The 22,848-nt window shown below is 45.1% G+C and overlaps 1 protein-coding gene across 2 annotated transcripts in view; it reads left to right on the top strand.

Annotated features, from left to right (window-relative positions):
- PRKN (parkin RBR E3 ubiquitin protein ligase) overlaps positions 1-22,848 on the top strand; it is a 1,259,259-nt gene that overhangs the window by 1,118,458 nt on the left and 117,953 nt on the right. The gene's annotated exons all lie outside the window — the stretch shown is intronic.

The following is a 22,848-nucleotide window of genomic DNA, read 5'->3' as shown; positions in this document are numbered from 1 at the left end:
AATTAAGATTGTCTGCCATTTCCCATTATAAGCCCCTGTTTTTAGTTGCTTATAATTTTGCCAAACTCACACCACTTAAGCTGAAATTTTCCATGCTCTCTTGGCCTCAGACGGTTTTTTGTTTTGTTTTTAAATCAATCATAACAGTTTAGGCTTTTCTGAGAATGAGATTAGGAAAAATAAGTAGTTTGCCAATGTTAAACTTTCCCCCCCATTTATTTCTTTTAAGAGCAATGGCACCTCCATGCTTTGGAGCAGGAACTAAAAATTTGTCAGAGGGATGGTCCTGGAGTCAGAGTAGGGTTGACAACTTTCTGATTGCAGAAAACCGAACACCTCTGGCCTGTCCCTTCCCTGAGGCACCGCCACATCCCACCCCTTCTCCGGGGCCCTGCCCCCACTCACTCCTTCCCCCCTCTCTCCAACACTTGCTCTCCTCCACACTTGCTCATTTTCACCAGGCTGGGGTAGAGGATTGGGGTGCGGGAGGGGTTGAGCAGTCTGGCGGGGGTGCGGGCTCTAGGGTGGGGCTGAGGATGAGGGGTTTGGGCTGCAGGAGAGAGCTCCAGGCTGGAGCAAGGTTTTGGGGTGCGGGGGGGTGGGCTCTGGGAGGAAGTTTGGGCATGGGAGGAGGCTTGGGGTGGGGCAGGAGACTGGGATGCAGGAGGGGGTGCAGGTGCTGGGAGGGAGTTTGGGTGTAGGAGGGTGCTCAGGGCTGGGGCAGGAGTTTGGGATGCAGAAGACATGAGGGGTGCAGGCTCTAGGTGGTGCTTACCTGTGGCGGCTCCCAGGAAGTGGCCGGCATATCCCTCTGTCTCGTAGGCAGAAGTGCGACCAGGCGGCTCTGCATGCTGCCCCGTCTACAGACACCGCCCCTGCAGCTCCATTAGCTGTGGTTCCCAGCCAATGGGAACTGCGGAGCTGGCATGCAGGGTGTGGGTAGCGGACAGAACCCCTCTGGCCGACCCTGCCCCTAGGAGCCAAACCGCTTCCGGGAACCACACAGAGCCAGCTGCTATGGCCAATCGGACTTTTAGCAGCCCAGTCAGTGGTACTGACCAAAGCCGTCAGGGTCCCTTTTCACCCGGGCATTCTGGTTGAAACCCGGATGCCTAGCAACCCTAAATCAGAGGTGCTTTACACATGAAAATCTATCCAGATTGAGCTGAGTTATAAGCCTCTGAAAATCACTATTTATACATGTTCAGTAGAGCTTGTTCCAAACATCAGCAGATTATTTCTTTCTCTCTCAATACACACATTCATTGAGACACCCCTCTCTGCCCTGTCTTGTCTGTTTATCCACCTGATGTGTCTTGTCATAATCTTAGACTGTAAACTATGTGGATGGGAATTGTCTTTGTTTTACTGAGGGCTTAACAAAAGTAGGGGCCTTACCCCATAGGGTTGTCCCTATCATAACAACAATTGTTGTGTATTTGTAAATATACATAATATACCCACACATAAAAGTATCTAGCAAAGGCCATCCATGATAAATGTTCATACATTTTATCAAAAATAAAATTAAAAAAATCATTTTGTGACAAAATCTTTGGAGATTCTTGACCTTATTTTGATAGGACACAGATGGTGTGCATCTAAAACCCAATTGAATACCAAAATGAAGCAGACAAAATAGCTTTGATATGGTTTAGTTCAAATATTACTGATTTTTTTTAAAAAAATTTCCCTGTCAAAAGTAGATTTTGAAATATTGAACCTCTAGTTGTGGAGCTCAGCTGCAGAGGTGTCATAGTATGTTCATAAGAAAAAGAAAACATGAGAAATATCTGCCCTATACAATTTTCCAGCTTACAGCTCCGTCACAGATGACATCTACCATATTACATAATGAATGTGTTTGCACAGACTTCAGCACAGCCAAGCCTCACATTTTGCTGTTTTTATCTTCACAATGTCAGCTTCAGTATATTCTGTTTTTTAAGGATTATTCTTGTAGTAGAGGTTGGAGCATAGTGATAACAAAATACTATAATAACCAACTTTAAATAACCTTTTACTCATATACACTTTATTCAGTTCTTTACAAGTTATTGGAATAAATCACAAGCCACTGAGCTTTTGTACTATAAGATCCAGAGGGGTGCATGGCTAGGAGGCATTTCAAGTATTACATTCAAATCAGAATGTTAATTCTTTCTTTTTAGAGGTGGTGTTCTGTCCATTTTACCTTGATAATGAAAATTGGAGGGTTGTTTTGCTTGCAATATAGTAGAACGTCTGCTGTGGGGATTGCCAGTGAAACTGTTTCAAGGCCTCTCAAGGTGACTCCTACCCAATCAGAAAGTCACTGGAGGCAGCAAGTCAGATACTAGGGCTGGATGCGGCAGGCTTCAGGCACTGACTGTGTGCACGAGCTTATTTATTCATTTTTATATTCAGAACAAAAACTCCAAAATGCAGAACATACATAAATTATCTCAGCAGACATGAATTTCAAGTTAGAAATCTGTTTGTAAGTGCCCTGTTCTTCTTCAGGTTCTTATCCCTTTGTGTAGTGGGCTTCAGGTTGCGCATGTGCTCCATGCACCCAGGACCAGAGAATTCTTCCTACCAGTGTCTGCTCAGTCCACATGTGTGCCCCTGCTCACTACTTGCTTTTCCTCAAGGGCATGGGGCGGGGGGCTGCTGGACAGTGCTTAGTTTGTAATGAAAGTGTTCCCGGGGCTCAAGCTGGGCAGCCAGAGCGCGGTGGTTGCTGGCTGGGCACCTAGCTCTGAAGGCAGTGCCACTGCCAGGAGCAGTTCAGAAGTAAGGGCATGGAATAGCCTTGCTACCCTTACGTCTGCGCTGCTGCTGGTGGCCGTGCTGCCTTTAAACTGGGCAGCCAGAGAGCAGCAGCTACTGGCCGGGAGCCCAGAGGTGCTGGGGCTATGAACTGCCAACCTTAGAGTGCCAAGGCTCAGCCCCAGCACAAATTAAGCACTGCTGCTAGAACACCAACATTTCAGTTTCTTCTCACCACTCATGATTGCGGGGGGGAGGGATAGCTCAGTGGTTTGAGCATTGGCCTGCTAAACCCAGGGTTGTGAGTTCAATCCTTGAGGGGGCCATTTAGGGATCTGGGGCAAAAATTGGGGATTGGTCCTGCTTTGAGCAGGGGGTTGGACTAGATGACCTCCTGAGGTCCCTTCCAACCCTGAGATTCTATGATCTGGGATGGAGCCTTAGTGTTCATTGCGCTTCTTCAGCTTATCTGTAAATAGTTGGGTTTTTTTAATAGAAATAGTTAACATTTACTTGTTAGTGTAGCGTAGTTTGTTTGGTTCCTTCCTTGGGGGCCCCACCTCCTGGATAGGGGAGAAATTATCCACCCTCCATCTGTTCTTTCCTGGTGGTGGGAGAATATGCTAAGTATCCCTAGCTTCAAGAGCTGAATGGAATGCCATCCTGCTAATGGGCAATCACAATACCTGTTTGTACTGCCTGGGGGAAACCAACATCCCTTCCAGATGCAGTATCTGCTGGTTTGTTTCCAAGGAGGATGAGGTAATCAAGGGAGTTTTGGCTCAGAAGGTTCCTCATGGAGAAGTCCATGAGAGCAGGTCTGAACTCTGACTGGGAAGCCCTTCAACCCCACATGTTGGCCTGAAGGAGGTAGGAGCACTCCTTGGAGTGCAGCTTCAGCCAATTCTAGGACCTCCGCTCTCTCTTCATAGAATCATAGAATCATAGAATATCAGGGTTGGAAGGAACCCCAGAAGGTCATCTAGTCCAACCCCCTGCTCGAAGCAGGACCAATTCCCAGTTAAATCATCCCAGCCAGGGCTTTGTCAAGCCTGACCTTAAAAACCTCTAAGGAAGGAGATTCTACCACCTCCCTAGGTAACGCATTCCAGTGTTTCACCACCCTCTTAGTGAAAAAGTTTTTCCTAATATCCAATCTAAACCTCCCCCACTGCAACTTGAGACCATTACTCCTCGTTCTGTTATCTGCTACCATTGAGAACAGTTTAGAGCCATCCTCTTTGGAACCCCCTTTCAGGTAGTTGAAAGCAGCTATCAAATCCCCCCTCATTCTTCTCTTCTGCAGGCTAAACAATCCCAGCTCCCTCAGCCTCTCCTCATAAGTCATGTGTTCCAGACCCCTAATCATTTTTATTGCCCTTCGCTGGACCCTCTCCAATTTATCCACATCCTTCTTGAAGTGTGGGGCCCAAAACTGGACACAGTACTCCAGATGAGGCCTCACCAATGTCGAATAGAGGGGAACGATCACGTCCCTCGATCTGCTGACAATGCCCCTACTTATACATCCCAAAATGCCATTGGCCTTCTTGGCAACAAGGGCACACTGCTGACTCATATCCAGCTTCTCGTCCACTGTCACCCCTAGGTCCTTTTCCGCAGAACTGCTGCCTAGCCATTCGGTCCCTAGTCTGTAGCTGTGCATTGGGTTCTTCCGTCCTAAGTGCAGGACCCTGCACTTATCCTTATTGAACCTCATCAGATTTCTTTTGGCCCAATCCTCCAATTTGTCTAGGTCCTTCTGTATTCTATCCCTCCCCTCCAGCGTATCTACCACTCCTCCCAGTTTAGTATCATCCGCATATTTGCTGAGAGTGCAATCCACACCGTCCTCCAGATCATTTATGAAGATATTGAACAAAACCGGCCCCAGGACCGACCCTTGGGGCACTCCACTTGATACCGGCTGCCAACTAGACACTCAAGTGAGCAGAGCCGGGATAGAAATGGGGAAGGGAGACTCAGGCATTCCCATAAGGACAAGAGGAAAAGTTTTTTCCCATCCAGGTCCATCAAGAAGAAGCAGAAGTCCCCATCCTGTTCCAAGTTGGGGGGAGGCCTTGTGCTGCAAATTGGTACTATCCAGTGCCATGAAGGACTAGCCCAGGACTTCATCTAAGAGCAAGACCATAGTTTGCCCTCCAGTACATTGGCACCTCCTGTGATTGAATTTGGACCAGCGCCCTCAGCACTGACTGCCCATGCTGTGGAGGAGGAAGCAGCTCCATCAACTCTGGCCTGCTTCTTGGAACCTGATGATCTGATGATTCACCTGGAACCAGAGTCGCTAATGCTGGCTGAAGTCCTTCACCCAGCACCAGAATGCCAGTTGGTACCAAAACTGCTGTGGTGCCCTTCGCTGACCCCCTTACCAAGCTGGGGTAATGCCAGACTTTGACTGGTACTGTTGACAAGCAGAACTGGTCATCATTTCCTCTGGCACTAGGAGTTTACCCATTGGACTTGGGCTTAGAATCACTGGACATGGAAGGGAATACCAGGGTCAAGGAAACCTGTTCTTGGACTGTTTCCTGAGTTGCCCCTCACAGAGGTTGAGCCCAGACAGAGCTTCAAAGATGTCCAGGGTGTTGTTGTATTCCCTTCCGAGGAGGTACCCACTCTGACTGTGCTAGTGCCCACCATCTTGAGGACCTGAACTGATGGGGTCTGAGGTCCCACAATGGCAGCATTGGGACCCAGAAAATCCATGACCCAGTGTACCTATGCTATGGGGCTGGGGAGTCTTGGAAGCGTAAGGCTCCCAGGGGGAGAAAGAGTGCCTTCCCAGGAGCTACAGCAGCACACAGGAGGGGAGCCTGCGCAGGAGGATCCTGTATTGGTGACCTTGTCCTCATCCTCTCTAGATGAGGTGGTGATGGAAGCTTTCTTAAGAGGGTGATAGAGGCCCTGCAAATTTCCCTGAAAGAGGTCTGTTTAGGAAGCTCTGCACAGGTTACTGGATGTCCTGAACAGCTCAGGCCTGAGTAGGGTGGTGCTGACAATGAACGAAGCTATCTTTGAGCTGTCCAAGGATGCCGGCCACGAGTGCACTGGCATCCAGGTGGGCAGAGGAGAGAGATTTTTGTGCCCATGAAGGGGTTACTCAATACAGTAGGCAGAGACAGGCCAGATCTATGCATTATTGGAAGGAAGCTCAGAGAGTGGAGCTCTTTGGGAGGAAGGCATACTCATCAGCCTACATCCAGCTTCGAATTTTCAAACTTGTTGATGGCCATATATAACTTTACCCATGGGATTTTTGTGCCCATGATAGTGGCAACTCAATACAGTGGGCAGAGACAGGCCAGATCTATGCATTATGAGAAGGAAGCTCAGAGAGTGGAGCTCTTTGGGAGGAAGGCATACTCGTCAGCCTACATCCAGCTTCGAATTTTCAAACTTGTTGTTGGCCATATATAACTTTACCACCCACAATGGACTCATCAAATTTACTAAGAAGGTGCCTCAGGACAATAGAAAGTAGTTTCAGGCCCTGATTAGCCAGGGAAGACTCATGGCCAGATCTCCCTCCAGGCAGCCTTTGATATGGTGGATGCTGCGGCAAGGTTCAACGCTACAGTGGTGATGATGAGGCATTCAATCTCTTCATCAGGGATTCTGAAGGTGGTGCAATCAATGGTGGAGGACCCTCTATTCAAGTGTAGCAAAGTGTTTAGCACGAAGAATGATGAGTCCCTCTATTCATTGAAGAATCCTGAGCTGTGCTCCTTTCCCTCTGCATTTATGCACCCGCAGTGAAGCACAAGTCAGCAAATCACAGTTTAGGCAGAGGTCAGCCCCTCTGGCATTCCACCATCTGCAGCAGTATGAGCTAGCCTACAAACATCATACAGTTTTTGTTGATCCCCAACTCCCCTTCCCTATCCTCATTCAGGGACGCTTCTCACAAAGCTGGGTCTTCTGCAGGAGGTAGAGTCCCTTCTTCAAGAGGCAATAGAACCTGTGCCTTTAGCGGCAAGGAGGAAGGGTTTTACTCAAGGTATTTCCTCATCCCCAAGAAGATGTGTGGGTGGAGACCCATCTTGACCTCAGGGAACTGAACAAATTTGTCTGCTGTCTGAAGTTCAGAATGGCTACTCTGTCTTCGATTATCCCCTCAGTAGGTCATGGAGGTTGGTTCAGAGCCCTCGATCTCAAGAGTGCCTATTTCCACATAGTCATTCATCTAGTGCACAGGGAGATCCTGAGGTTTGTTGCCACTCAGCAGCATTACCAGTGGCTGGTGCTCCCCTTTGGGGTTGCAGAGGCATTGAGGGTTTTTGCCAACATGCTGTCAGTAGTGGAAACACACTTTTATTGACAAAGGGTCGCAGCACAGCCCTACTTGGACAAATGTTTCCTAAAGGTGTTATCTTGACAGGAAGCCAGAGTCATGCTCTTGGGCCTGTTCGACAGGCTGGGTCTCAGGGTGAACCTGGACAAGTCCACCCTGGAACTGAGATAAACTAGAGAGTTTGTCAGGGCTGGACTGAATGCAGTGTCAGCCAGGGCTTACTTGCCAGACAACTGCTTCCTAGCCATTGACGGACTCATATAGCCAAGCCAGATAAGCCCCAGGATGTCCGTGTTGTCTTGCCTGGCCCTGTTGGGTCACATGGCTGCAAGTACTCACACGACCCTATGTTAAGGTTCCTTCCCCACTTTGAACTCTAGAGTACAGATGTGGGGACCTGCACAAAAGACCCCCTAAGCTTATTTTTACAAGCTTAGGTTAAAAACTTCCCTAAGGTACAAAGTTTGCCTTGTCCTTTAACAGTATGCTGCCACCACCAAGCGTTTTAAACAAAGAACAGGGAAAGAGACCACTTGGCGACATCTTCCCCCAAAATATTCCCCCCACACCCTACACCCCCTTTCCTGGGGAAGGCTTGATAATAATCCTCACCAATTTGTACAGGTGAACACAGACCCAAACCCTTGGATCTTAAGAACAATGAAAAATCAATCCGGTTCTTAAAAGAAGAATTTTAATTAAAGAAAAGGTAAAAGAATTACCTCTGTAAAATCAGGATGGTAAATACCTTACAAGATAATCAGATTTAAAACATAGAATATCCCACTAGGCAAAACCTTAAGTTACAACGAGATACAGAAATAGGAATACACATTCCCTCCAGCACAGCTTATTTTACAAGCCATGAAACAAAAGAAAATCTAATGCATTTTCTAGCTAGATTACTTACTAAATTTACAGGAGTTGTAAGGCTTGCATTCCTGATCTGTTCCCTGCAAAATATGATAGACTACAGCCCATTGCACATTACACAGACAACCCAAACCCTTTGTTCCCCCCCCCTCCAGATTTGAAAGAATTTTGTTCCCTCATTGGCCATTTTGGGTCAGGTGCCAGTGGGGTTACCTTAGCTTCTTAACCCTTTACAAGTGAAAGGATTTTGCCTCTGGCCAGGAGGGATTTTATAGCACTGTATACAGAAAGGTGGTTACCCTTCCCTTTCTATTTATGACACCCTATATCCAAGGCTCTGCCTCAGATGTCAGCAACTGTGGTTATGGACTGTTTACACCCCGGCCAGACACAGCCTTGACTCAGTTCCCCAAAGGATCTTGGATTCCCTTGGCTTGTGGGAGGACAGAGGAAAGATGTACATAGGTGTCCCATTCAGTTTCCCGTTCCTGATTATGACTGTGACCACAGACACATCCCTGATAGATCGGGGGGACCACACGGAGAGGCATGTGGCCAAAGGGACATGGTCCCCTCAGAAGTTAATATTCCACATCAACATGCTGGAGATAAGGACGGACCTGCTGACATGAGAGCATTTCCTCCCTCTCATTCACAGCCAGTCAGGTATCATAGCCTGGTGCTATCAGACATGACAGCAGTCTGTTATATCAACAAGCAGGGATTGGACAGTTCCTTGCAACTCTGTGTGGAGACTCTTTGTAACTGGTGTATACCTCTGCAGATTACCCTGACTGATGTCCATCTGTCAGGAGTTCAGAACACCCTGGCAGACTCCCTTAGTAGACATTCCTCCAGAGACCACGAATGGGAGGCCCTACTCTGCAGAAGGTGTTTTGGGAGTGGAGTCACCTGGCCACAGACTTGTTTGTGCTGGACACGGACACAAAGTGCAAGGAGTCCTGCTCTGGGACAGGGGAGATGTTGTAACTCAGGTGTTACCCAGGGTTTTTAGAACCCAGAGCAGTGGTAACTTAGGTGTTTCTTTCCAGGTGGTGTCAGGAATAAATTAATGGGGACACAGCTCCTCTATCTGATAAATGATTAGTACAAACAAGAATGCTTTTACCTAAAACTACTCTTGAATTAGGTCTCAAATACACACACACACACACTCTCTCTCTCTCTCTCTCTCTCTCTCTCTAGGTTCAGAACATTCCAAACGTTTATATTTAACCAAAGTCTGAGGTGGTTTCAAGTAATTAATAACCAGCCTTCCAGGGGCCCTCCTTCTGTCCACTTGCTGGGGAGTTTAGGTGTCAAATCCTTGCCCAAATAAAAGCTTCCTTGGACTGCTCCAAAGTGTATTCTTTTGCCTATTTTTATAACTAACTTAAACAAAGCACATAACTCATAATGACTTCCAGTGGGTTACCATAGTAACCCTTAATGGGTCACCAATTTGTTTAATTTTAGCAAACTACTTATTTTTTCTTAAAGCATTCCTACTATTTCTAATCATAACAACAATTACATTTATATGTCGGGGCATTTAAAACCAAGGTTGACTATCGAAATATTCCTTTCATTCTCATGTACGTTAACTTTTTGTCCCATCCTCCCATTCTGATTAGCAGAACTGCAAACATGGCGCTGTTTGGCCTTACCTCTCAGAGTCTAACATTATCTCTAGCTATGTTGTATTTGGTTTTCAGCTAGCAGTAGCTAGACACACAAAATTGCTGACTGCAGTAATATCAAGTTCTGGGGTTACACAGGCTCTCTGGGAGATGCTTTCCCCATATGATTAATAGATTCCAAGGCCAAAAAGGATCTGGCCATAGAATTTCCCCAAACAATTCTTAGAGCATATCTTTTAGAAAAACATTGTTTTGATTTAAAAATTGCCAGGGGTAGAGAATCCACCACAACCCTTGAAAATTGTTTCAGGGATTAATTTCCCTCACTGTTAAAATTTTACACCTTATTTCCAGTCTGAATTTGTCTAGCATCAATTTACAGCCATTTAATCATGCTATTCCTTTTTCTGTTAGATAGAGGAGTCCATTATCAAATATTTGTTCCCCATGTAGGTACTTATAGACTTTAGTCAAGTCGCCCCTTAACCTTCTCTCTATAAAGCTACATAAATTGAGCTGCTTGAGTCTATCGCTATAAAGCATGTTTTCTAATCCTTTAATCGTTCTTGTGGTTCTTATCTGAACCTTCTCCACTCCTTCTTGAATCGTGGACACCAGAACTGGACACAGTATTCCAGCAGCAGTCTCTCCAGTGCCAAATACAGAGGTAAAATAACCTCCACTCTTATTTTAGTAGAGTTTATACATACAAGGATTGCATTAGCCCTTTTGGTCACAGAATCTCACTGGAAGCTCATCTTCAGCTGATTGTCCACCATGACCCCCAAATCTTTTTCAGAGTCACTGCTTCCCAGGATAGAGTCCCCCATCATGTAAGAACACCTACTTTCTTTGTTCCTAGAAATATATCTTTATATTTAGCTGTGTTTCAAACGTGGATTGTTTATATGAGCCCAGCTTACCAAGTGATCTAAATTTTGTGTTATCTGCAGACTTTCTCAGTGATGATTTTGTTTTCTTCTAGGTCATAGATAAAAATGGGCCAAGAACTGATCCCTGTGGGAACCCCCGTAGAAACACACCCACTTGATGATTCCCCATTTACAATGATTTTTTGAGACCTATCAGTTAGCCAGCTTTTTAATCCATTTAATGTGTGCCGTGTTAATTTTTTATTGTTCTAGCTTTTAAATGAAACTGTTGTGCGACATCAAGTCAAATCAAACTCCTTACAGAAGTCTAAGTATATTACATCAACACTATTACCTTTATCAACCAGACTTGTAATCTTATTTTAAAAAAACAAACAAAAAAACATAAGTTAGTGTGACAGGATCTATTTTCCATGGTGAGTAACCTTCCCATTCTGATTTCACAATCATGTTACACTGATATAACTCTGTTGGCTTTAGAGGAGTTACTTCTGGTTTAGTATTAGGCCATACAAACTAGTTCAAAGAACAGAAAGAAAAGCACCCTGAATATATTAGATCAATGTGTTTATGCCACTTCAGCACCAAGCTGGAGTAAATCCACAATCCATGTTTTAAACACAGCTAAATGTAAAGGTACTTCTAGGAACAAAGAAAGTAGGTGTTCTTACATGATGGGGGAACTCTATCCTGGGAAGCAGTGACTCTGAAAAAGATTTGAGGGTCATGGTGGACAATCAGCCAAAGATGAGCTTCCAGTGCAATTCTGTGACCAAAAGGGCTAATCTGATCCTTGTATGTATAAATTCTACTAAAATAAGAGTGGAGGTTATTTTACCTCTGTATTTGGCACTGGAGAGACTGCTGCTGGAATACTGTGTCCAGTTCTGGTTTAACCAGTGTGGAGGCTATTGAGACACAGTGTAAATTAAAGCAGCTCTGATGCTGCTCAAATTTACACTCAAGACTGGCCTGGAGATGAACGGCCCTAGGACAGGGGAAGGAAAAGTCACCTTTTCACCTACTGTGAAGCTCAGGATCTGAGCCGTAATGAAAAGAATGTTGTTTGTGCACTTGTTTTGTCTAAGGGTCTGATCCCATTGGAGTCAGTGTGTCTCCTACTGTTATTGTCAATGGAAATCTTTAAAATGAAAATGATTTAGGACGGGGACAAATTCTTATTCTTTGTAAAGCACAGAGTAAGTTTCAGGTTCTATTTTAGAGATGACAAATAGGAAATGATGAAAGTACAACGCCTCACGGGCTCTGTCTTAAAACAACATCTTCTGTGTCTCTAAATTCCATTGGTGTGTGAGGAAAAAGAAATGCCTCCTAATCATTTGTCAGATAATGCTAAGTCTTGGATTCTTTAGCTGTATTTTTAAGGTGAAATGGTTGGGTAAATTTACCACATACTATCATATATGCCTTCATGAGTGCCAGAAGACAACCAGAGAGGCACCCTTTTGGGCAAGGGCAAAGTGTGTGTATTTCCTTTTATGAGATTTATTTCTGTTCTTTAGTAGTGAGCTAGTTAGGATTCTTTCTGCTAATTCACACATGTTATTTAGCAATGGACTCTATTGCTGTCTGTTGAAACTCACTGAGGATTTTGCATTCAGCCCTTGCATACCTTCTGGTTTAAGCACTTTTAAGAAATAAAAGTTTAAGCACCTTTAGAAATAAAAATGACCACTATTATTGCCACTATCATGTGACTTATTTGTTTCAGAAACTTACACTGAATATTCTTTTGTAATTTTTTTTATCTTCTTCCTGACCCCTTCTATCTTATTTTGTAGTACTACTGACTGTTAGAGAATTACTACAATGGCATTTAAAGTATAGGTAGGGGTGTGTGTGTGTGAGTGAGAGAGAGAAAGGGAAAGCTTTTTTCCCATTTTAAAAAGTTCTAGCCTTCCCATTGGCTCTCTTGGTCAGGTGCCCACTCCCTTTTCTTTACCTGGGGGGACTTTTTAACCCTTTACAGGTAAAGCAAGCAGCCTCCAAGCGGGACTTTATAGCTAACTGGCTGCCTCGGTGTTCATAAAAGGGAGCTCCACCCCATTCATTTATCACAGAAGGACACTAGTGCTTCTCTCACCTCTTTTCTCTTGATTGCACCATTCAGCACACAACAGAAAAGTTGGGCTTTCTCACCCAGTCATATTTAACTTCACAAAATAATAATCAGTGATATAACTAACCTCCTGCAGCTCCACCGAGCTCAAAAAATTTCCTTGCAAGCATATATCTTGTGTCCAGTGAATATCCCAAAGATGTGTAAGAAACTCAAAGGAATATCAAACGAGAAAGAAAACACACATTTGTTGCATCCAGACAGATGGCATCAACAGAGAAAGATCTTATTCTCACTCAACTGTAATGTTCTCAGCAAGTGTCTCCATTAGAAGGACAGAATGAGAAGGAATAATAATTGTAAGATAACTAGGAACCTATCAGCAAAGCCAATCTGGCACAGAGTTACAAACAAAAAGTGCCACTTATGTTATTCTGAGGCCCTCAGTGCATCAATCAGTATTTCTCCTTCCAGTTTTGTTTGAATGAGGAACTCATTGCATTAAACAGAGGGTATAGGTTATTGGATGAAATCTGTCCAGAAATAAAGCCCATTTGGTTCACATTAACCAGCTGCTTGGGAGCTACTCAAATATTTTTGGAGCAATTTGGCACTAATGTTAATCACCCACATTTATGAAGCATACGGAGTGGTGTGACTGGTAATCTAACTAATCATTAACAGATTTATTGGTCAAGGTGATAATAAAATGGGCTCTATTCCTTGGAATTAAATGAAAATCTATGAGAGGAAAAATAAAGAGCATTAATGAAGGTGATGGATAAAGTGAAAAATGTTTAAAATTAAATTCCATTACAAAACTACAAATATAATAGCCATAATAAACAAAAAAATTAGTAGAGGGTTGGGTTTTTTAAAATAGAAAATGCAATTCCTTTGTTGATGACTTACATGGAAACTGATGTTGCTCACCCATAATGCCAACAATATATGCAAAAGATTTCCGGGCAACTGTTTTATTAGGCAAGAATTCGCTTGTATTCTTGTTGCATGTATGCATGCAACTTGTATGCATGTTGTTTAAAAAAAATTTTAAAAAAATCTAGAGCTGTCACTGGTACTTACAAAGCGATCAAGAAATTATTAGACTTCAGATATTTTTCATGTCAACAGTATACATTTGATCCTGAACAATTACATTCGCCAACTTGACTTACCCGGTTATGTAAATGATGGTGCTGTGCAATCGTACAGATTTTGGCTAAATTGTCAAGATTGGATCTCTACAGCATTCACTTACTCTGTGCAGTTGGTAGTTAGGTTAGTTAGTATAGTTCATTAGTGTGCTCAGTTAATAGTTGTAACTTATTCCACTGTCTAAAAACTTCACTAAGCCTCCTCAGTGAGCCATAGCGCTACACCCGAGCTCCCGAGCTCATTCTGCATCAAGAATACCAAACCCCTCCACTGCTGAGTCCAGCACAGATGTCAAGAACTCCTCTACCCAGCTGTTCTCAGAAAGGGGTAGTAAGGAGCATCACTGTCAGGGTAAATGCAGAAAAGTGTCTCCTTCCTTGGTGCCTTGTAAGATGAGATAGAAGACCCACCATGTCTCTGGATCAGCTCATGTCCCTCCATCAAAAGGCAGTTCGTGGCCCAGATCAAGTCTCTCTGATGCCTTGACACTAGCTGCTCACCCAGTATTTGTGACCCTATCTGAAACTGCAGTCCGCGCCGTCCCCTCTATTGACTCTTCAGTGTTGACGTCAGCACATTTGGTATCAGTAACTACATCACTCCATCACTTCCCCTCTTCAGAGCATAGCAGAGAGATGTTTCTTGCCCAGGCACCTCACTCTCCCTCTTACAAGCCATGCTGGTGTGATAGGGAGTCCAGGGATTGCCCTTACAAGCACAGACCACAGGGATCTTATGGGGAACCATTCTTCATCTTTGAAATTAGAAACAAGGAGTATTTTATCCAGTTCTAGTCCCTTCCTACCCCTTACCCATCCTCTCTCACAAGATACTGTTAAAATGGGAGATGTAATCCTTTCTGTTCCTATTGTTTGTTGTTGTTATAGTGTTTGAGATCCCCAGTCATGGACCAGGACCCCATTGTGCTAGCTGCTCTGCAAACCCTGACAAAGAGACAGTCCCTGCTCCCAAACAGCTAATAGTTAAGTATGTATAAGACAAGAGACAACAGCTGGATACAGACAAATGGGAGAGTAGAAGGAACCAATGAGACAGTATAGTCAACCTGATAGGCAGTGGTCTCACCTTGCCAACAGTTAACTACTGTCAGTTCTTTTGTAGGCTTTGCAGGAGATGGTCATTTAAAGAAGAGATTTAAAGGAGGATAGTGAGTTTGTTTTGTTAATGTTTATGGGGAGCCTTTTCCCAGTGTGGAATTCAGAAGAAAGGAGTCTTACTCCCATTGCTTTTTAATCACAAAGATGATGCCCCATTCTAGATTTAAAATGTCTTAATGGTTTAATTTGTCATTTCAAATTCAGATGGTGAACTCTGGCCTCCATAATTCCCTAGTTAGTACCCCAAGAATGGCTCATAGCTCTTGACTTGCAAGTTGCCTATTTTCACGTGTCTGTTTATCCTGATTTTGAATAGGCACATCACACTACCAGTACAGAGTCCTGCTCTTTAATCTGTCCACAGCACCCAGGGTATTCACCAAGTTCTTTGCAGTTGTGGTAGCTCATCTCAGAAAACAAGGGATTAGGTAAATCCATATTTTGACATCTGGTTCATCTGAGGGAGATCACCCCAACAGATGAACAGGATCATTAACATGATCCTAGAACTTTTTAACACCCTGGAGCGCAAGATCAGTAGAGAAAAAAAAATTGTTGCTGACACAAAGGATAGAATTAATAGGAACTCTGTTAGATTTGAGATCAGCAAGAGCCTATTTGCTACAGGAGAGGTTCCAAACCATAATAGACCACATCAGTCATCTACAGGTTCATCTGGGGACATCTGTCTGAACATGCCTCAAGCAGCTGGATAAAATGGCCTCCTGCACTTCTGTTGCACAGCATGTCAGACTTCACCTACACTCCTTACAAGGATGGCTAAAAATAATATATCCTGCAAACATAACATGGTTATAAAGGTGAAAGTCCTGGGAAACGTCCTCTCCTCATTAAATTTTTGGAACGACCTTCTTTAAGTATGCAGCTGAGTACCACTTTCTCTACCACTACGTACCAAGACACTAGTGACAGATGCCTCCAAATTCAAATGGAGAACTCATTTGGACACCCTTCAGATTCAAGGCCTCTAGTCCCCCCGCAGAAAACTCATGTCCACGTAAATGTCCTGGAGCTTGGAGCCATCTATCTATTATGCACAGCACTTCTATCTTTGCTGTGGAGAACCATGGTCCAAATAATGATGGAAACACAATGACCATGCATTGTGTCAACAGACAGGGAGGAGCACAGTTATCCTGGTCTCTGCCAAAAAGCTGTTTGATCATCAAATCACACCAGTTACTCTGTGTCTTCCAGGCTTACAGAATACCCTAGTGGAGCAGTTCAACTGATAATTCTCAATCAATCACCATTGGACTGTCAAGGAATCAATTCTATTGCTGGTGGGGATGCACAAAAATAGAGCTGTTTGCCACATACCAAAAGAAGAAATGTTCTGTGTTCTGCTCTATAAAAGTTCAAGCCCAAGTTCCCTGTCTGACTTTCCTTATCTCATGGACATTGGGACTCATGTAGGCTGAGACGGGGGATACTCCCCTCTCTTGAGCACCTCCTGTCAGCTGGATACAATCGTGTTCTTTTTTTCTTTGCTGTCAGTGCACCTGTCAGCCTCAGGTCTTCAGTGGCTCAGCCCTCAGGCCAAGTCAGACAAGCAATATACATGAATAAACTCATTTTTGGGTAACAAAGGTCCAACAAGGACTATCACTGTGCCCTTGTTAGTGTCTTCAGCCCTGCCTCTGAGCTCAGTTCTCAGCTCCTTCTGGCCTAACTTTAAGTCCTTCCCTGCCCTGCTATAGAGCACTGCCACCAGGCCTTTCTCTGTGGAGACTCTATTTTCACTGGTTTTCACTCCCCAAACTCTCCAGCCAGGTCATCTCTGAACTTCAGTCTCCTTCCAGGGGGGTAGCCAAGAGTTCACTAGACAGTCTGTCTGCCCTTACCAACCCTGTCCATGAGCACTTTCAATTCTAGCCCTTTCCTTGGGCTTCTATATGTGCCATCTCAGGGCTTAGCCCCTTTCCCAGGGACTGGTGGGGGAATCCAGGCCTGCCCACTACTCCAGGCGCAACTCAGGGACCTTATGAACAGCAGTCACACATTGCTTCCTTCAACTCCTCCAACTGGATGCTACTGTTTTCCCTGGGCTTTTTCCCACCAGGTTTCTTTCCTGTCACCTATTCCCTTTGAGTTACAGTTTTCAGGTCTGCTCTCTCCTTGCAGACAGCAAAATGCAGCCAGAACTCAACTTCTGGTTATCTCTCAACCTCTTGTGGCCCAAGCAGAGCACACTTCCTTGCCACTTAGGTCCCAGCCAGGAACGGACATGCTGAGGCTTGCAGCTCCTTTTATCTGAGCTTGTTGTGCTCTGATTAGCTGCTTCCCTTTCTAGGCAGGCCTGGAAAACCCACCTTCTTTGCTCCTTTCCTGATGTGGGGTGTGATAGGACTACAAGGCCTCCAGCAGGGGGCCTCATAGGGCCTGGTACTCCCCATCACATATGCCTACCTGTAAATCTCATTAATACCATGGGCCCTGAGAAGATTCAGACCCCAGGTTGGCCCAAATAGTTCTGGTACTTGGATCTATTGAACCTGTCAGCATAGCTCCCGATCACCCTATCTGTTCTACCCAATGTTATTTTTCAGAATGAAGCTCGGATCTTACATCTGTATCCACTTCATTACATCTGACAGTTTGTATGCTGGCTGGTTAACTGCCACTTAAAGTAGCTCTTCTACAAGGTCCAGAACATTTTGGTTTATAGGAGAAAAACTTCCACTAGGCTGTGGAAGCTGGGTGTTAGCTCCCTAGCATCACCAGCCTGACAACCACCCAGGCACTCTCCTCCATGCTACGCCAGCCCTGATTTCGCCTCCCTGGTTAACAATAGGTGTACCCCAGTCTCTGAGTCCCTTTGTAGCATTCCCCTGTGATATCCAGCCACTCACACTGGCTACTCACCGAAATACCAGATCCTCTGTCCCAAAGAAGCAGCGTACCCCAATTCACCAGTTTTACCTTAAATCCCTTTCTCCTGTAGCACACACGGAATTTGTAGTAAAACAAAAGATGTATTTAAGAAAGGATAGAAGTTCTACTAGAAATAAGATGGAGTGATGAAAGCAAATGGTTACAGTACCAACAAAATCATAAAATGCAATCCTGGGTCTACACTTATTAATAGTTATCTTTCCTGTATAATATAGTGGGTTCCCGCCCCAAAGTTCAGTCTGGCTTTACAAGAACCAGAATAAATTTTTCATGAGAACACACACACACTCCGCAAGATATCTCCTTGGTGAATGGATACAGAGTGCCTCCCCCAACTTGTGCTACACTAAAACAGTCTTTTTGTCTTTATTCATAGGCAGGGTGATGCTCTGTCTGTTGTAGTGCTTTTTGTTACCTCCACGTCATTCTGATTGTTTCCAGCTGATAGTTTTTCACTGGAAGTCTTGGGATGGAGCAAAACTAGACAATTGAGCATAGTGTTGCATCACTGGCTAACGAGGGCAGAGTGACAGCTCACTCCTGTTTGAAAGGGCCATCGCCGAGACATATTATTCCCTGGTGAGTAATTTTTACTCCAAGTCCATAAAGTATACTTTACTTTATTCCATAAATAGTATCTGTACACATGCGTCTTACAATGATTATGAATATTGACAAGTTACAAGCTTTCTGTAGACAGCTTACATTCTCTTAATAGATAAATATCCAGCATGACATGTATTTGGTGTAGTGAGTTTATCAGGTCTGAGGTGCAGGTTGTTTCCAAAGAACAGGAGACCCTTTGCCAAGGAACCTGTGTCACACCCACCCTACAGTAGCTAGATTGATCAAGGGTCTCATTCATGTGTTTTGTCCAGTCCCAGTCTGCGAGCACCCTCCATTCTCCATTCTCCATTCTCCTCCATCTCTCCATTGATCTGACTGCTCTCTCAAATGAAGTAGGGTGAATGGGGTCAGCTGTAAATCGAAAGAGCAAGAACAGGGAACATCAGCAGCTAGAACCACATAGGGCAAGAGTTATAGAAATGGGCAATACTCTACAAATAGTGTATAAAAACCCTGGTAGTTGCATTATATAGAAACTGCTCCACAATTGGAGAGACATAAGAATTTTAGTCTCAAAACTGTTCTACGGTGAATCCAGAGCTTCAGAAAAAAATAGCATTTAACTATTACTTCTCAAAATATATTTTATTTTCTAGCTTGTTTCTGACAATAACAAACAAAATATGGTATCATGAGCTGTTAACTCAGTTTTAAAAAGGATAATGGATCATTCTTCTTCGAGTGATGGTCCCTATATGTATTCTATATGTTGGGGTGCACATGTGCGCCAAAAGTGTTTCTTAGGCGTGTATATTGACCCATACCTGTGTAATGCATCCCCTTGTGCTCGCAGCCGAGGGTATGATAGGTTATGCAGGTCGATGCCTCTCACCGCTGCATGGCCTGAGTCAGAACCAGCTGTTCCTTCATGTTCTTAGTTTTGACAAAGAGAGTGACTTTGTCTGTTCTCGTAGATAGTTGTATATAGAGTAGTTTAGTTTAGTTATTGATAGTTTTCTCCTTATTTGGGGACAGTTTTTCCCACCCCCCAAGACTATGCCCCACATTCCGGGGTTTAAAAACTGTGTTTCCAGCCTGCAATCATCCTCCATGAGCAACGAGAACCAGAGGTGTCTTTACTGCCTTGGCAAGGCTCACATCACAGCTCGTTGCTCCAGCTGTATGTCCTTCCTGCCCCAGAAAGTTCAGGAGCTCCACCGCTGTAAATTTCTAATGGAGGAAGCAATGAGACTGGGTGCACACTTGGATCTGGAACCGTTGGACCCCTCCACTCCAGCACAGCAGCCATCACCAGTAGTGAGCGCCCTTCTGAACACTTTGCATGCCCCAGATCTGGTGGTACCAATGGTGAAGGACAAACCCAGACATGAGAGTAAGAAGCAATCTCACGAGCACAAGAGCAGATCCCTGCAGCGGACTGCTCCGCGGTGCAGCGTTTCCTCCCCGAGCTGAGCCAGGTTGGGGTGAGATGTCATACGTGGATCTGTCTGGACCAGCACCCAAGCTTCCACAGGTGGAGGGGAAAGCTTGATAATTTAATGGTACTGACAGTAACCCCAGTACCTGTGCATGCAGAGCACTCATAAGTGTGTGCATCACCCATCCTGCTGCCACATCCACGCCGCTCAGACAAGCCAGTCCCACAGGCACCACTGGGGCCCTCTGGTATCTCCATGGGCACTCCAAGGACTCCCAACCGCCCCATTCTCGACCTTCAGCTGCTGAACACCTTTATCAGAAAATCCAAGTTGCATATGGTGATTCTGGCATCAATTATCCCATCTCTCCCCTGTGGGGCCTGGTTTGCAGCTCTTGACATGAAGGATGCCTACTTCCACATGGACATTCAGCTGCTCCACCAGAAATTTCTACATTTTTGGGTAGGACACCACCACTATCAATTCTGGGGCCTCCCTTTTGATATAACCACAGCTCCACGAGTCTTCACGAACGTTTTCACCGTAATAGCACCATAAATATCCCATCTCGGCTACTCCATATACCCCTACTGAGACAAGAGGCTCCTTATCATGCTTTCCTAACAAGAACTCACCTTTGCCATCCTCACCCTCTGCACTCTCCTGGCATCTCTAGGTATTTGCATCGATGAGGAAAAGTCAGTATTCATTCCTGCATAGACGATCTCCTTCATTAGAGCCCGGGCTTTTCTTTTGGCAGATTGATTCACAACACTGACAGCCATTGTTGCTCACCTGTGTCACAAGACACACAACACAGTCCACCATCGTCTTTCTCTCCTTGGACACATGGCAGCCTGCACCTATGTAACACTGCATGTATGCCTGCATATGCATTGCTTCCTGATTTGGCTCCTCTCCATCTACAGACCCAGCATGGATGATATGGAGGCCAGGGTCCTTATTCCCTGAATGGTGCTCGCTTCCCTCACACAGTGAACTGATTCTTCCAAGGTCATGGTTGGCACCTCATTCGCCCCTCCCACCCCAGGCTATATCACAAGAGATGCCTCCCTTATGTGTTGGGGAGCCCATCTAGGTGGTCACACAGCCTAGGGGGTGTAGACTCTATGAAAAGCCAGGATTCATATCAATGTGCTAGGACTGCGGGCAGTCTGTTTCGTGTGCCAGGCATTTCTTCCTCTCATCCTGTCCTGCCACGTTAAATTGCTTTCTGATAACATCGCAGCAGTTGCGGCACCAAGCAGGGCGGCACCAAGTCTTCCCCCTCTGCTCCAAGTCCATCCACCTTTGGAACTGGTGCATCAAGCACCATGTGATGCTCCAAACCACATACCTCACAGGCACCCAAAATGCCCTAGTGGACACTCTCAGCAGGACATTCTATCTTATATGTACTCAACCATGAGTGGGAGTTACACAATGCCGTTCTCTGATGCCACTTCCACAAATGGGGCACCCCCTGATGGGACCTCTTCACCGCTCAACAGAACTGAAAATTGCCCCTTTATTGTTCCAGGGGAGCCATAGGGGAAGACTTGCAGAGCAACGCCCTTCTCCTCCCCTGGACAGGCGACCTGCACTACTCCTTTCCCCCCATTCCTCTCCTCCCACAAGTGCAGTGCAAGATCCACTGTGACAAAGCGACCGTGACCGTGCCGAAATGATTTGTGGCCATTGCTGACTTATCCAAGGGCCAAGCCCTCTCCTTCCAACAAATCTCCAAATGGGTCTCTGGGTGCATCCATGAATGCTACACCACAGTCCAACATACCACTGCCTCATGGAGTCACAGAGTACTCTGCACAAGTGCAAGCAGCCACAGCTGCCTGCCTCACAGATGGCTTGTGGCAAGACATGTCCTGCAGCAACCTGGTGCTCCATCCACACGTTCACATCCCACTACACCATCGCTCAAGCAGTGGCTACAGACACTGCTGTGGGCCAAGCCGTACTGAACAAAAATGCAGTTCCTATCGCATCCTTGCACCCACCTCCATGCTGATCACTGCTCACTACTCACCCATGTTTGGAATACATATAGGGACCATCACTCGAAGAAGAAGAGGTTACTTACCTGTAGCGGGAGGTTCTTTGAGATGTGTGGTCCCTATTTATATTCCAATACCCGCCCTGTATCCCCTCTGCTGTGGACTTCACTGCACAGCGGTAAGAGGGACACTGGAGAGGCAAAGACCCACACAACCTATTATACCCTCTGCTGCAAGCACAAGGGGATGCACTACGTACGTATGGGTCAACAGACACCGCTAAGAACGCTTCCAGATTCAGGTGCATGCCATGCGTGTGCACCCCAAAGTACAGAACACATATAGGAACCACACATCTCAAAGAACCTCCAGTTACAGGCAAGTAATCTGCTCTTGCATGAATACCAGCAGTTTCTGAGGATAATAAACGATTCTGTGATTAATTATGGCAATTCTTGCAAATGGGCTTTCCAAGTGTACTTGAATCATTAGTATCAATGTGGTAATGTAATATGTACCATTACACTTACAGGCTGTGCAATGTTGCTGAGCTTGCAGTGCTGTGGGAACCTTAATTTTGAATTTCCAGACTTTCTATTATTTTAATTGTGCAACCGCAACAGAGTAGCTTTTTGCACATGCGCAAACACACTACATATGTCTGGATGTCTGAACTATTCGTTTTACTTGAGAGCAGAAAACCAGCTGAAAACCTCATGGCAAAATCTATTGTGTGTACGTTTGAAAGTACAGTGGAACCCTGTTTATGTGATCTAATTGGTACCAGAGCCAGATCAGATAATCAAAAATTTGGATAATCAGGAACATGATCTGGGCTCGGGTTGTCAACCCCAGGGGAGATGGGGCTTGCTGCCAGGTTCGGTTAATATGGAGATCCGGATAATGGAGGCTCGGATAAAAGGGGTTCCACTGTATACAGAAAGTTTTTGTTTGTTCAGGGAGCCAAGAATAATCCCAGTATGGCTTCCCTCCTCCTGTGGGGTGGGATGGGTAACAATGTGGAGTGATGTATTTGAGCTGTGAATTAGTATCATTCAGACACCAGTCAGAAAGAGAGTACTTCTC

Source organism: Lepidochelys kempii, chromosome 3 (assembly GCF_965140265.1).
Source record: "Lepidochelys kempii isolate rLepKem1 chromosome 3, rLepKem1.hap2, whole genome shotgun sequence".
In the NCBI taxonomy this organism is placed as follows: domain Eukaryota; kingdom Metazoa; phylum Chordata; order Testudines; family Cheloniidae; genus Lepidochelys; species Lepidochelys kempii.
The sequence above is the reverse complement of the archived record's forward strand: the minus strand, read 5'-3'. Positions and strand labels throughout refer to the sequence as shown.